The following is a 16,964-nucleotide window of genomic DNA, read 5'->3' on the forward strand; positions in this document are numbered from 1 at the left end:
CACCGAAGATGCCCGCAGAACAGAAGGAGCGATGAATGATGGGCAGAAGCGCCACAAGGTAAGGCTGTTCCTAACGGTGTTCTTGTTCTTGCAGGAGCTGAGCACAGAAGAAAGATGCAGTCCTACTGGAGACCAATCCAAACACAGTGAGTGTCACGCTGCAGGTGTAGAAAACACAAAGCATATTTCTCAGCCCGGGCGTGGCTTAAATAGTCTCTGGGTATACCAGGCGCCTGTGGGCTGAACCACACCCAAAAGACTAGACTGCACATGCAGTTCTGGGAACCGAAATATGTGGGGGCATCCATCTTGTCCCCATCAATGCACTACAAGTCCAATCCCCAATGTTATCCTATGGGAGTGAGTGAGTCTGGTGCCACAAGCGCCAAGTCTGACTCCAAGTGGGTCTTTGGAGGGATGGAGAGGCCCTTGTGGGCCATGTAGGTGATCGTGGCCTGGCTCCAGCCTGACATCTTGGAGGGCTGTGGACATGAAGGGCAGGAATCATGACAGATGTTGTCACTTAACTATAGTTAGAATACACCAACAGGTATCTAACTACATCCATAATACTACAATAGTACTTTTCAAAGTCAATCTAGTTAGAATATGCCAATAGGTATCAAACTACTTGAAAAATACCCTTAATTCTAAAACACTTCAAAGATGGAATCTCAATTCATATACGACAAAACGTCTTCTAACCTCTAATGTAGTTAGAATACATCAACAAGTATCTAACTACTTCAAGCAATCTCTTAATTACACCATAGTTCAAAAAACATACTATCACCCTTACACTCACATAACTGTAATCAGGTTTTTATAATCCAGTATGGATTTCTTTTCCCAGTGACCCAATGATTATTTAAGGTCAAAACAACAGCAGTGTGTCATACACTAATGTTGTACCAAACATGGTACTTAGAATGTACTGTTTATGAGGGTTTAAAGAAAAATGTATATGTACAATTGTATACAACTAAAGCTTTTAAACTATCCTGCTCAACAAATTGTACTGGTTTTTTTTCCCATAGAGATTCCAGCTTCATAACCCCCCCGACTGACCTAACTGGGCAGAGGTTTTCAGGATGCCCTTAGTGGGCCTACTCTCCTGGGGTTCCCCACTAAATTGCACTGTACTTAGGTGCCCATACCCGGATGCCCGCCCATCCATTCCTGGGTGGTACTGGCCTATGAGCCCCATATTTTTGGCTGGATAGTAATCTGCCATCCCCGTGGCCCTGGGCTCATGTGCGCCATGGGACATGGGGGTTGCAGAGTCCAAGGACTGGGAGAGATGAAGGCCTCTGGTACTAGGGATCCTGAGGTTATGCTCAGGTGTTTCCCTTTCCCAGCGAACCTCATCTCTATCAGCCCCTGCTCCCTGTTGCCATGCAAGAGCCTGTGCTTTCAGTTCCTCAGTTAAGGGCTTACTAGACTCTATCAGTCTCTCCTGCATGGCTACCTGTTGCTGGAGCCTATCATTGTGCTGACAGAGAGCCTCATTCTCTCTCTGTGCCTCCTGGTTGGTCCTGGAATACTGGGCCAGTCTTTGCTGCAGGAGGGTTACCTCCTGAGTCCCATCCCTACTGGCCTGCTCCTTCCTTGCCAGAGCATCTTCCAGCCTCCTGGTGTGCTCTAACAAGTTCTGATGCTCTTTTTGGAGGTCAGCCAGTCCCTGGAGGGCCAGGTGATTTTCTTCAATTTTTTCTTTTAATTGGCAGACTTCCTGGCCTAAGGTGTCCCTTTCCTGACTAAGAGCCTGCATCTGTGCCGCCAGGTCATCCCTCTGCCTTTTAAGGGCCCCAGCTTTCTGGCGCTCTTCTTCAACTTCTGTCTGGGTATCCAGGTCTTTAAGAATCAGTGTGTTGCTCTCTGCCTTATCCCTATCTCGATAACTTTGCAGGGTGGCTGCCTGCTCTGTGCATGCCCTGTTGAAGTCTAGTTGTTGCTTCAGCTTTTTCTGGCTTTGCAGTAGGGAGTCCAGACCTTCTTGGTACTCCTTCTGCAAGGCCAGAAATCTGGTATCCTGGTCTGTCTTTTCCTGTTGCAGTATATCCATGCCCTCTTTTATTTTAATGATATACTGCCTACTATCATTTTCTGACTCCTGGCTCCTCTGCAGCCTCTGCTCGGAGGAGACCAGGTCAGATTGGGCCTTCTCTAATGCCATCTGTTGCCTATTCGCCAGATCTTGGCCTTCAACACATTTGTCCTGTATGGCTCCCATATATAAATATAAATATGCTGCTACCCTGGCAATCTTGTTGTGCTCATCCTTGGCCTTAGGGGCCATATATAGTTCACTCAGGGCCACATGTAAGGGACCCTGAGCTCTCCATATATCCGACCCAGTTACGTCACCTGTTGCGCGATTGCCTGCAACCACTCATTTTGGTCCTGTTCAGTCCACTCACCTCTCACAAATAGTTTATGTAAGAGGTGCTCTCTAGCTATTTTGATATCTACCTAGGTCGTTATTCTGGAAATTGATTTCCTTCCTGACTTACAGAAGTTAGTATTTTATTTTGCAAAACAGACCGTTTCCTTAGAGCTTTCCTTTGAGGAGTGTTTTTACAGTGTAATACAGCGTGGTGATCCAACAGGATTTATGTATCCTATCAGTTAGGACACTGTATTAAGCTGCACAAGTGGTAGATCTAATCCAGACGCCCCGGCTCGAGCCTCCACTCTGTTAATGACTTCAATTCAGCACTCCCACTAAGTCAATGCCTTTGTCTGGGATGCCCAAGGGAAGCCCTTATTTATAGATTTTTATGACAAGTTATAATCTGGATGATAAACCCTTGTATAACGCCCCTCTCTTTGAATCCCCCTGACCTCACTGAGCCAAGAAGTAGGTTTGTTTTGCAATTTAAAAGATTTATTGAACATTAAACAATATATATATCACACATTTATGAATAAATTAATATTTGATAGCACACTTAGGCATACGAGAGTGATCAACAATGGATAATATTACAATAGTACACTTATTTAATTACTTAGGAGTTAGTATAGAGTTAGTATAGAAAGGATAAGGTAGCTGAGAATGCTTTATGATTTCAAGGAAATGCAACTCCCCCCCCATGCAATATAAGGAGATGGAAGTAAAGCACACAGTTTTCAGGAATACAATACGAATGTCAGTTCCCCCTAGCAACTTTAGAGCAAAAGGGATGGTTTTAAAACACAGGCAAAAATACGTTAATGTGATTTGCAAGGGAGTGAAATATGCCAAAAATGATTCCCTATAAGAGATTCAGGGTAGGTGATAGCTACTTAAGATTGGTTCAAGTCCACCCTACCAATTATTCATGAGGGATTATTAGGTTGAAAACAAATGTTAGCAGTGCAAGCAAAGGCAGCTATTTTGACAGGTGAAGAAATTGGGTCAAATCGCAAATCGCGGCACTTTTTCCGAGTGCGTCGACCATGATTACGGAAAAACTATAAATCGCTTTAGGCTTGTTGGAAAGCTGAGGATCTTAGCTTTCAAATGAAGGTTAAATCTCGTTCCTAGCACACGCGGTTCCAAAGATACGGAAGATTTTGTGAAAGTAGTTTTTCGAAATTAAAGTAAACTTCAGAATAACAAAATGACACTTTTACAGCTTTGAAATGACAGAATGAACACACGATTCCTATGATGCAGATCTGGACAGGTTAAAATGGTTTGAATCGGATTATTTTAGACTAAGAGATTGGTTCTGGCACAGTTCTAGCTGAGTACTCACACTATAAATTTGAAATAGGCCGTCAGGGTCTGGTCAGGTTTGCTCTCTCTGGTACTGGTTCTGCTCGCGGCGATCTGGTCTGGGTCTGCTAGCGGCACTTCACAGCGGTCTGGTCTCTGGTTCTGGCAAAAGTTCTTGGCACTGCACAGCGGTCTGGTCTCTGGTTCTGGATACAGCTCTGCTTTCTGGGTGTTTCTGGCACAGGGTTCTAGGCCAGAATCAAACAGCTTGCCCGGCTGTTGAATAGTTTGGTTAGGTTTGCTGGATGCTGAGGCCTCTGAAAAGGATTCAGTTTATGGACTAGGCCTCTCTACTACAAGTTCTGGAGTTTGGATTCTAAGTTCTGGAGATGGTCCTTCTGGATATTGTCTGGTCCGGCAAAATGCTTCGCAAGAAAATGGAAAGTGAGTGTCTTGCCTGTCCAAAGCAGTCTCTTAGTCTCTTTTTATGTGTTTTGAAAATGGGTGTTTGCGTGGGCATAACTAAGCCTGCCCCTCACAACTTATCATTGGCCAAGTCCTCCTCTCTCACTTGATTGGGGGAGCTGAGTTGTGAGTCATCGTGATGAGGTATGTTCATGGGTCAGAGGATCCACCCCTGGTCAATTTGCACACAAATCTATTCTTGATCCAAATACATTTTTCCCAGATACACAGTTTGTTGAAATTACATATACACATCATATATTACTTCGGGTAGGTCTCTGTTCCAACTCTGATGTTTCTAAGAGCTTGGGTTAAGAAATGACACCATTTTGCGCTTTTTGGTTGGTTTTCCAATATTGGACTTTTACCCAAATTTACACAGAGGTACACCCCCTTTCTGGGCATATTACAGTAATTTACTATGTCTCTAGCATAAACCCAGTGTCTGCAATATTAATAAATAGCGGGGTTCAATCCCAGAACACCGTACAAAGTGGAGTTTGGTCTCAAATCGTGAGGGCATTTTTCATATTAAGGATCCCCAAATTGTACATTTCTGTGAGCTTAATACAATATTTTATAAGCAATTTAATCAAACATACATTTGGTGCAATATGAAATCCACAACCCAGTCTGGCCTGCCTCTAGAAACTTGGTGAGTCAGAGATCACATGTCCTTCCTTCCAGGCAGAGCACTGTTTACAGTCACAGCTCAAATCAGCATATTCTGTTTAATGGAAAGAGTCTATTGTGTTGACTGAGGTCAGCAGACCAGGGGGCCACTCTGTATTTGGTTAACAGAAACCTGTGATTTCCTGCCTTCTTGTGTGGAGTTTCTGAAGTGTGAAGGCTTCCCAGCCTCTTGGACTGTTAATTGAATCAAACTGTCTTCTGGGAACAGCAGGTGTTAAGAATGTTCATTAACCAGCAAGGCTTTGAAGTCCAGGCTGGCTCAGGCTCCTTTGTCAGCTACTGAAATACAGTTCTCCTATCAGAGTTTAGATGCTAGCGCCGGTTAGTGTCCAATGCCGGTACTGCACCTATTCTTGGGAGCTGTCTTGAATTAATACATTTAAAAAAGAAAGGATTTTACTTGACAGCATATGATTTTAGCTGACATTTTTTTGATGGGGATCCTTGCAGTAGAGTGATGTGGAACACCCCACAAGAAGTTTGAATCTTTATAGTGGTCTTGTGGGCCATGATTTTAGCAACTTTTGACACCAATGAAACACATTTTTTAACAGCTCTGGGTGCAACCACAATATGAGTCTGGGAATTGTCAAAAATGGATGGTGGCTTATCTGTGAGGTTTTCACTGCGCTTTTTCTGGTGGGCAGCATTGCTTTTTATGCTATCAGCAACGCAAAGTGATGTTGTAGTGCTCGGATGCGTGGGTGAAAACATCCCACAGCACTGCGATTCGCGCTTTCTCTTACCAAGAAATGTGCCTCTCCATCCGGCATGCCAGCATCAAGACCTTTGCACATGAAAAGAAGGAGATAAAGATATTAATGAATTCCCACCATAAACAGAACAAAGACTTAAAATTAACAAACCTACCTGCCTACCAGCAGATTTGGGGTCACAGCAGGCCTGGGCCCAAGGAAAGCATACTGCACCAGTGAAGCAACCCGGGCAGCTCGCCAACAAACATCAAGCACCCCTGCATAAGAAACGCAGGATGGATAGCTCACCCTACAATTAACTAAGGTGAGAAAAGAACCCAGTGGGAAGCAAATCGGTCAGAGGGAAGTGGGAGATTCACCCATTAGTGACAGTTATCACAAATCCTCCCTTCTTTAATTGCTGATTCATTATTCAGCACTTGGCAACTACGCATCCAGAGTTCCAGATCTCAGAGCCTTCCAGACACCCCCGGGTATATCAAGTGAGCGTAACACGATTTGAGTGCATTTCTAGTCATTCGCCATTGAGACCCATGAGGGTCTATCCCGCCTAAGATGGCCGTTCTGTTCTGCTGAGAATCCCTAACCCTCCTGCCCAGAGAACCAGCGTGAGCGGATTGGTTGAAGCAGCATACTTCAGCCTATCATGTTCCGCCAGCAGGCAAACCCGTCCCACGAAGGAAGGCACCGGAAGAAAGGCTAACTCCTGTCATGAGCCTGTCAGGAGCTGTAAGGAACAGTAATTGCCACCCTACTAAGTTAACTCTTTCAGTGGAGCTACTTATTGCACCTCCAGAATCGCGTGAAACATTGTACACCAAAGCGTCTTACTACCTGGCTACACATCCTCCCCTGACCGCCCTATAAAACGGTGCTCAGACGCCAACCCACCATAACACCCTCCCACTGTAGATCACCCCGGATGAAATACCGCCTCTGCCATGACTGATACAAGCCCCCTTCAGGCCCGCATGTTGGTACTTATTTGTTGTGCTTTCCAGTCATGCTCCCGCCACTGGACAAAGTGTCAGTCAGCCACCCATCGAGCTACCCAATCTATGTGAGTCGTTCTCAAGCCACACAGTTAATGTCAGATTCTATCTCTGCATTCTGCTAATATTGTACGGACTATGGAATGTATCTATCACCCTTTGTATTAATTCAACCACGTTTCTTAAGTAACGCCTCATGAACCTGCGTGCAATTACCCCATTGGAATACCTTACAATAACATAGTGCTCATTGTGTAATCACTAATATCGTGCTCCTCCTATGTTCATCCAATAAGCTATTAATCTGTATTCTTGTCCTAAACTACATAGCACCGCCTCACCACTGATTGCGCTTGCTGTCTTGACCTGCACTACTGTATGTTGTTTCTGATTTACAATGCTGCTTGTGGCCCTACTCAGCATTACTGTACTAATTTACATCATGTACTCACCTCAGCCTGCACATGTATAGTATAGAATATCTCCATTGCTCTGTGCTAGCTCACAGCTTTGTCCTCCAGGCATCTCACCTATTATGGCTAAAAGGGATCTAAAGCACTACCAGCTCTCGCTCACTTCTTGCTAGACCTAGTCATCATTATCCTACCCCCTGGACCTTTGTGTTCAGACATTCTTAGGCACCATTACTGCGGCAGTTCCTGGCTTCGACTACTGATCATTGAACTCGCTTAGTGTACCTATCCGCACCTCCATTCTCATCTGGTTGAGCGCCACATGCCAGCCAGTATGCCTGCAATACCTTATACACAGTTCACAGCTAGCTGTTCAGGTGGTGCCTTCATCCCACTGCACAAGGGTTTAGCTAGACTAGGATGCTACCGCCACCACCCCCTTCCCTGCCCTAATCCTTTTCTCCCCAATACCCCGCCCTTCCCCACCACCACATAACCTAACAAGAAAGCAAGAGGGATAGTCACAGGATCACCCACACCTAAACTTAAGGAGCTCCCAGTCGCCCATGACGCGCACAGCCACATAACCCACAGGTCCATAATTGCCTCCCCGATCACAGGCCCTTCCTGCACATCGAGGCTCAGATCCAGATTACCCCGATCGCCCATAACCACATCACAACCTATTTTAGGCAAAGCTAGATTACACAGACTCGCCTCCAGACTGACTAATATCCACACCACCGGCAGCTCACCCAAACAGCACTATAAAGTTCAGAAACAAGGTTGTGCCATGCAGCATAACTCTTGTCCTAGTAGCTTAGGCAATACCCCCACTCCTTCACCCCAATTTCTAACTAAACCCACTCAATTTCCACTCTCACATTTGCCAGTCAAAAATACACACATGCTCAAAGGCATACTGATCAACGTGCACTCCCTAGAAGCTCATGCCATTGAGACACACAATCTCATTTTAGACCATAAATTGGACTTCCTGGACCTCTACTAGCGTTGGCTATCCCTCCTGAATTCACAATACGTAGAGGAGGTGGCGTCGCTATTTTCGCTGAAAACAGCTTAAATCTGAGAACATGCCCCATGGATTCCATTGAGGGATACAAATTGCTGCTAAAATTCTTAACTGATCCTAAAACAACGTTTAACACCCTCGTATCTATCGAGCCCCCACCAAACCTAGACACCCTGAATCGGATATTCCGTTAATTATCACACCCTTTGCCAAACCCAATACCAAGTTCATAATCTTGGGGGACATTAACTTAGGGTTCAATGACCCCCAAGATCACAAAGCAACTGCCTTTTGCACAGCAATGCTCAACATGAATTTCCCCCAACTGGTTATGAAACCCACCCATGCTAAGGGAGAATCCTGGGTTGGATCGTGACCCTGAATGCCAACTTATCCATCGACTCCATCACAGATACCAACTGGTCAGACTACCATCTTATTTTTTTTTCTCTATCCACACTAGAGAAACATACCTCCCACACAAACCCATCTAACCCCATAGAAACCAGAAATACACAGAATCTCACAGTGGAGAGCCTCACACCAGCACTGGCAGATGCTCTCTCTGCTAGGATACTCACAGACCCAACGGCTGAGCCCAGCTGTATCGCCAATGCCTACCACTACGGTCTAAAAAATACAATTGATCGTGTAGCCCCCCCTCACAACCAAAATACCTCGCCTAACCAAACCCAAAAACTTTTGGTTCAACTAAGAACTGATCTCCTTCAGGTGGCAAAAAAGAGCACTGGAACATGCTCATAAAAAATCATATATCATAGACTCGGCTAATACACTTCAGAAAATGATTAAAAAATACAGAAAATCTGTCATAGAACACAAAGCTAATGACCTGAACGTGAGCATTAACAATGTAGCCTCTAATTAAAATGAACTCTTCTCGATACTACGAGAATTGAAAATCCGATTCCCACCACTAATACAATGCCAGCCACCAAAGATTGGTGTGAAACCAAGCAGAAGGCTCTTGCTGCCAAGATATCTAAGCTACAAGATAAAATTCTGGCCAAACAAAAAATCCTAGCCAATAATAGCTCCACAAAACTACCTCAGGGCTCTAAGACTGCCAAACCTATTCTTCAGTTCAACTCTGCACAAGTTAACCAAGCACAAGTCCAGGAGGTCATAGCAGGGCCCAAATCTTCAAACTATAAAGGAGACTGCTTTCCAGCTAAACTAATCAAACAGTGCGCCCACTCAATCTCCCCCATCATCACTAACTATTTGAATGCTTCCTTCAGAACAAACATGGTCCCCACCAGCATTAAGGAAGCGTGGGTCACGCCACTTCTAAAAAACCTGCACTGGATCCTTCTGTACCCACCAACTGCCATCCTATTACTACAGTCCTCTTCCTGTTGAAAATAATTGATAAAATCGCATACTCCCAAATCCAAGCACATCTTGAAGCCAATAATTTACTTGGAACCTGACAATCTCGTTTGCGGCCGAATCACAGTACGGAAACGGTGCTGCTGGATCTTAAAATCCAACTGGATTTCACTGGAGATTCGGGGTAACCTCTGTAGTCTACTCCTACTAGACTTATCAGCTGCCTTTGATTTGGTGGTCCACGATAAGCTATGTACTACACTGGCAGAAAACTTTCATCTCTCCCAAGATGCCACATCATGGGTCAAATCGTTCTTAGCAGATAGAACTTCCAGAGTTACATTAGGCAATGTCTCAGCAGATCCTATTCCAGTACCCATCGGAGTATCACAAGGTTCTTGCCTGTCACCTACCTTATACAACGCTTATACTAAGCTCCTCTTTGCTGCATTGGTTGCTATGGGTGTCATCTACACAAACTTTGCTAATGACACGTAGATCCTGATACCCATCTCAGGGAACTACGAGCAAGACACAATCCTAATAAACAAAATCTACGCCATAACACAGAACTGGATGGCAGTCAACAGTCTTTGCCTCAATGATGAAAATGATGAAAAGACGGAGCTCCTCATTGTTGGTGCTCCCTCTAAAATCAAGGTGCCTCACGCGGATTACTCCACAATCACCATTGATGGCACTCCTTTGCTTGACTCAAACTTAACCATGACTAAGCACATCAACTCACTCTCCTCTGCGACTGCATACACAGCCAAGCTTATTTCACTCAGCAATTTTTGACACCACAAAACTGCATCACCCTCGCCCGTGAACTAATTCTGTCCAAACTAGATTATTGCAATGTGCTACTCATAGGCGTGTCGAATGCCAACCTTGACAAATTACAACTTCTACAAGATAAAGCACTTAGAGAAGCCCTTGGCCGGCCACAAAAAATATGACGACATCTCAAAGATCAGAAAGGACGCTCACTGGCTAACCATGAAGTCAAGAATCCTACTCAAAATGCTGTGCATCACACATAAATGCTTGGCAAAGACTGCCCCCACCTACCTTACGAACACAGTGACGATTTCGACAAGAAAACTAAGATCTAATTTCAGTTCCCAACTCCAAGTCCCATGATACAAACTATCGAGAGCAGGAGGAACTAGCTTCCAGGTCCTAGCACCCAAAACTTGGAACTCCCTCCCGATGTCCCTAAGAGGAGAACCTGCTCACTCCAGTTTCAAGAAATCATTAAACTTGGCTCTTTAACAGGGACTAGGGTAGAACCACTTCCCAACTGATTCTCATACAAGAAATCAATGCTTTGACAATCCTGTGTAACTAACTCCTACTGCTTATTATCATTAAGAACTGTCCCTCGAGATCAACGCTTTGTCTCTTATCCATGTAACTCTGCCCAGACTGTAACTTGATTTGTAATCTCAGATTTACGCTTGTTGACTCTAATACTGTAACATTGCCTCCATTGTAACCAGAAATGTAAAGCCTTCTGTAACCTACGACATGATATCTAAGGGTTTCGGCATACCATAAAGGCCATAAACAAATAAAATAAATAAATAATTAAAACTCTTATTAACCATAGCAAGTATAATGAAATACATATTCTATGAGTGCTATCATCCATTATACTACAATCATAAGTACCATATACAGTTCAATTACATCACACCTCCATAATACAAACACTTTGTACTCCCACTACATTACCTATAATTACTATACACAAATAACTACTGTGGTGATTCCGGCCATATTCCTACTACATTACCTATAATTAACATATACATATTACTACTGTGGTGGATTTGGCCAGTGGCCAGATTCTGGGGAGCATGGCTTGTGGCCATGCCCACCAGAATCTGACCACTGTTCACAACCGCCAAAATATAATTAAATATATAAGAAGTATGTACTATTCACGGCAACTAATAAAACTCACCCTGACCCTCCCTGCAATTGAAATGATCCCCGCAGACACAGAAATTGACCCCGAACTCGACAGCATTACCAATGCCTTTTTTCACCTATAAAACAGCTCCACATTGCCTTCATTCCACTTTCCTACTATTTATACGCCCTCTTTCAGCCATCAAATAACCCAAATAACCCCAAATGGCTTTTCCAAGCTGTCCGTTCACTGCGCTGTCCGACCTTTTTCAACCTATAAAAATAGCCCCATATGTCATCTTTTTTCCACTCCCCCACCCTTCCCAGTCCCTCAAATAACCCAAAATATATTCTCCAGACTTTTTCTCCAGCGTGCTGCCCGCGGACACCGGCCACTGTCCGCGGATCCAACATATAAGGCATTTCTTAAAATAAGACGTACCTCACGCTTTTCGCCATCCAATCAGTGGGCACGTCTGAAGTCCGCAGCCCTCATGCCACCCCTTGGGCCACAGGGAAGTGAGACCGCGGACCGAACCGAGATATCACTAATTTATTTTGACCTACTTTTTGGTCGTTTTAAAAAAAAGTACTGGACGGATTTATACCACGTCATCATGGTGGTCATAGGCTGTGCAACAGAGGGCGCACATTTAAGGTGGCTTTAGCTGAATTTCAGGGGTTTATTTGCATTAAGTTCTCACCTTAACGTCCCTGCAACTAAAGTTTTGTCCTCGAATTTGAAGGCTTTTGTTATTCCAGAGATTTTTGCAATACATCTAGACCACTAGAATGGTCTTCAGCCGTGCCCACTGTCCATTTTAAAACACTACCAGAACAATGGCCGGTGGGCATGGCTACTCTATATTTTAAAACACTTGCAACCCATCACTCAAAGATGTTCATCAATCACAAACTGATTTTACTCTGTTTTGACAGTGGTATTGTTATGTATAAAAGATTGCAGGCTTTTACAACTCAATGTTTTTAGGTAATTTGCAGTGAAATCAAAGTATTTTCCATGGACCAAACACTTTGGTTAAGCAGCGTGCTCCAAGCCCCTTGTTTCACGGCCGGTTTATTGATGACTGTTGTGATACATCGCACAACCCCAACTGACCACATTTAAGCAGCATGTAAAAGGGTAAGTAATGACCCGCTGCAAGAATAGCATATGCCCAGGTACATTTGCCCCCATAGTGAAAATCAAAAGCTGGCACCCATGAATATATGCACAGTAAGTGAACATATATTTTAAAGTGAAATATACAAATGTAGTTCAATAGACCTACTCCTTAGACGAAAGTGCGCAATGAAATATAATAGCATTGGACTTAAAAAAAAAAAAGTAATGAACACCAGAAAGTAATGAACACCAGAACACTGAGAGAGGACATTTTCCAATAAACATGCTGTATAAAAGGTGCCCAAGTTTTAAACCCAGCAAACTGTTGTGAAATATTCCCTAGAAAACTAAATTCCAATATGAAGCAAGTGCTTGTGGTCTTTGAGTAAGCGTCTGCACTGGGAACATGACAAACTGAGTAAAATCCTGGTAGCCAAATACTTGAGCAAGCTTGCCAACCTAAAAAAAAAACAACAGGTTTCGTCTGCCCTCTAAAAAAAATGTACGCTGTCTAACCACGTGTCCTTTACTGGTGCCCTAAAAAGCAGCCACAATCAGGGAAAAATAACTGCACAAGAGTCCTGGATTGTAAACTCTCTTGCCACATTGTAGGCAAATATTCATGACTTACTTGCCCTCTCATCATTTTCCCTCCTCACCCCCATGTCTGGCCTTCAACAATACTCTGCTTTTTAAAGCTAACTTGAAAAGTACACATACCATAGTGTCACTCAAATATATAAATCCTTACAGAACTATGTTGGGCAAAAAGTGTACAATTGTGGCATTATTCCCCCATCTTGACTGTGAGACTACAAATACCAGAATGCAATTCAGCAAAAGGCAATAAATATGTATCTGAGTGCAACACTTTAAAGGACATACAGCAGCACGGTTTAAAAAAAGAATAATTTGGGTGCCCATTCGGTCGCCATCAATGCAGTAACCAAGACTGACCCTGCTTAGCTTTTAAACGTGACTGACCCTGCTTAGCTTCAAAGCAAGGAAAGAGCCCACCCATTTCGTTAAGTGGTCTTGTAAATTTGGTTAATTTATCGGGCAACATGGCCTGAGGAGGCTGGCCCCTTCCTCACCTTGAAGCTAAGCAGGGTCTGTCCTGGGTACTGGATGGCAATCATGTCACTGGTCATGGGCAGTGATTTTTCACCCTGACGTTGCTATAGCTGTAAAAATATATTTTAAAAAAAAGAAAACTATAACCGTGGGTACCAAACTAAACATACCCTTGGCTATCCGTAGCCCTTTATAGCCTCGAATATAGCCACAGATATCATAAAAATGGCTAGGAAAATGCTTTCCTGCCCCCTCAGGTCCTCATCAAGTGCCCCCTCATCTGTGCCATCTCCCCCCACCCCCAAATGGCCTCCTCCCCTCACCTGTCCTCTCCCTTTCCCCCCACAACACACACTGTTTCTGTGACACAGTTTGCATTCAGATATCGGCTATCCGAAGCTACAGAAAGCTTTCTGTTGCAAATTCAGTCCATAGATCCCCTCCAACTCCCAAATATCACTTGGTGCTTTCTAGCCACCCCCTCATCTCTAGCCTGATGGCATTTGCATGTTTTCTGGCCTGAAAATGGCTTCTTTCCTGTGTTTCATTTCTCATATCCTCAGCTATAACCTTGGATATCTCTTGCATCAAGAGAAAATCAAGATGGCGGTTGTTTCATTTCTAAAAATCCCCAGTTTTGGGTAAATACCCGAGATATAGCTATCTATTTTTGAGAAGGGGGCACCCACCTCTCCGTCATATATTTAAATAACTACTGATGGAATAGCACAAAACTATGCATGGATCACGAGTCAACGCTTCGTGCCTATGTTGTTTTGGACCTGGTCCCAAATCTGTACAGCGGTTTGGGCTGTGTACTTTGGCAAAAATGTATCTTGTTTGCCTATGGAAAAATGAATGGGAAGTAGGCTACACTTTTGGAAAACAAATATTTTTGTCTTCTTAATAACTTTTTAATTTTTTAACTAATCTTTACTAAACTTTGAAGTCTGGGTGGGGTGGGGCTGGTGGCCCATGAGTCCTTAATCAGTTCCGAAATTTCAATCAATTCTGTTACTCGAATCAAAAGTTATTAACAATAGAATTTCGAGGGGTTCCTATGGGAGTCCGACTCACCTTAACTATAGGGTGGCGACCGCCGTCCTATAATGTAAATATATATCTAACAATATATTAAAAAGCCAGATGATAGCCCCTGTATGTTTGTCCGATACAGTCGCTTTGCCTGTTGTCACTGCTAGAGGGAGCTGTTGCCTTAAGATACATAGAGACAATGCCAATTTGCATAGCTTTGCCTGTTGTCACCGCTAGAGGGAGCTGTTGCCTTAGGATATGTAGTGGTCATATTCTGTCAATAAAAACCTGCACTTTGACACATGACACAGGCTCTTATGCTAGAATATATATTTGGGAAGATTCTTGAACTTAGCCTTGAAGGCAACTCCATCAGGGTTTGTTTTATTTAGCTGTAGGAGAGTAACACATTCACGTTGGTGGTTTATACAACCTGACATGGAAGAGTGCAGACAGCTTTCTCTTCAGCTTGCTGCAGGTGTGCCAGATAAGCACATCCTCTGTCTGGCCTGAAGAGACAGGAGATGAGGAATGAGAGGCAATGTTGATTTATTTCTAGAATATATCTTATCTAAACCTTAGTGTTCTTTTACAGAGCCAACACCTCTGATCTAACACCCCCTTACAAAATCCCACCCCAAAAATCTGGGACAAGATACAGGCTGTAATTGGGATTAAATACGCAATTATTTAATTAAATACTAATTAAAATCCCCTAACTTTATGCTGTGGAAATTACCAACAATGGAATACTGTCACAGCCATCTTATCTACAAAACATATACCCTGGCTGTAAAAATCTAGCTAATTTCTACAACACACCGACAATAGTCCATCTGAATCAATATCTATCATGTTTCTAAACAATAGTATGCAGTTCAATTATTACATTGACGCTTATCAAACATTAAATACGTCCAGAAACAGCAGACAATTCGCATTTTGCATTCGTTGCATAACTACTTCAAAAGATTTTTGTCTCCACTGCCAGCAAGTGTTGCTATCTCTAAAATAGTTTTGTTCATATATTGGTATTTTCAGTAAGTGGGCATCACTGATTGAACACTCCCTGCTAAACAGTTCCACGCCACAGTTCTGGGACAAGAAATAAGCTGTGCGTTAAGGTAAAAATCTAAGGTGGTCCCCTTATTTTATGCAGGGGAAGTCACTGCTATCAAATATATGTTGATATTAGAAATGACATGCACAATTAGAGTAGGCCTCCCTGTGAAAACCTCGCTAAGAGGTAGCACAGGCGTGCAGTTCCACTAAAAAGTCAAATAGATATATTTCTAACTTCACTCATCTCCAACAATATGAGGCCATCCTTAACAGCATCTCAATGCTACGATAATATTTCCGCCTTTCAGTCCGTTTTTAGAATTTTGCTCGCGTTATCAATTACTCAGCAACAACTTTAGCCAATATGCAGCCATTTCAGGACAGTTTATTTTCTCCGCTATCAAAAACAAGTATTGGTACCACAGAAAATGTGCATAGAAAAATATCATTTATGTAACCATATCTATACTAATTTGTACCCCCGCCCCCAGCCCGTGTGAATGTGGGGCTTTGTATTTCCAGCATGTGCATGCAGGTTAAATGTAGGCCATATAGAAGTTCACCGAATTCTGCAGGTTTGGGTTATAAAAACAGTGCTATCGATTTAGAATGCACAGGATGTCAGTCCACCAATCCAAGACAGCAAATGGCTTTCTAATTTTCAAATACAAGTATGAGTACGCCTCCCACTGCACTTTGTGGAGTGAACGTATAGCTCACACCAGCAAACTATGATAGTTTGTTTTTCAAGTTGAATGCAAACTTATACTATCTTGTCAGGTGTCTTACTAGAAAACAACCTTTGCCAAAGCCCATTTAAGGCACCAGGCTATTTGTCTTACAGATAATCCATTGCGTATATTTTCTAACATGCTAAATACACTCACTTATTTCTGGTACATTTAAAGAATGCACGTCTCCATTTACAGTAATTTCTCTTCCATACATTTATAAAGGTGATAGTGTAGTTGGTAAATCTTTTGCTGTTAGTTAAAGAAATAGCATTCATATTCAACTATCGTCTGTCACATATTGTGAATGAGACTCATTACAGATGTTTATTGAATTTATATAGCGCTTTAAGCCAAATCAGATGTGGGAGCAGTGTACATTTTCAAGTTATGTATCTTTGTAAGAAGAGGATAAGGGTTCTGATAGCTTGACATCAGACCTCTTTTAAATTCTATGTACAATGCTGTGCTTTAATTGAAACGACGTGGCAACATTTCCCAGGTGATGTGCAGAACACCAGGCCCCTGTTGTAGTTTGTCTCGTGTATTTCAAACATGGGCTTCATTAGTCTTAAATAAGTTCCATGTAGCTTGCTCACCATTTATATGGAATTGCATATTCTCTCACAAAGTGTCATTCTGCACTTC

This window comes from Ambystoma mexicanum, chromosome 2p, assembly GCF_040938575.1.
Source record: "Ambystoma mexicanum isolate Mex_15411 chromosome 2p, UKY_AmexF1_1, whole genome shotgun sequence".
Classification (NCBI taxonomy): domain Eukaryota; kingdom Metazoa; phylum Chordata; class Amphibia; order Caudata; family Ambystomatidae; genus Ambystoma; species Ambystoma mexicanum.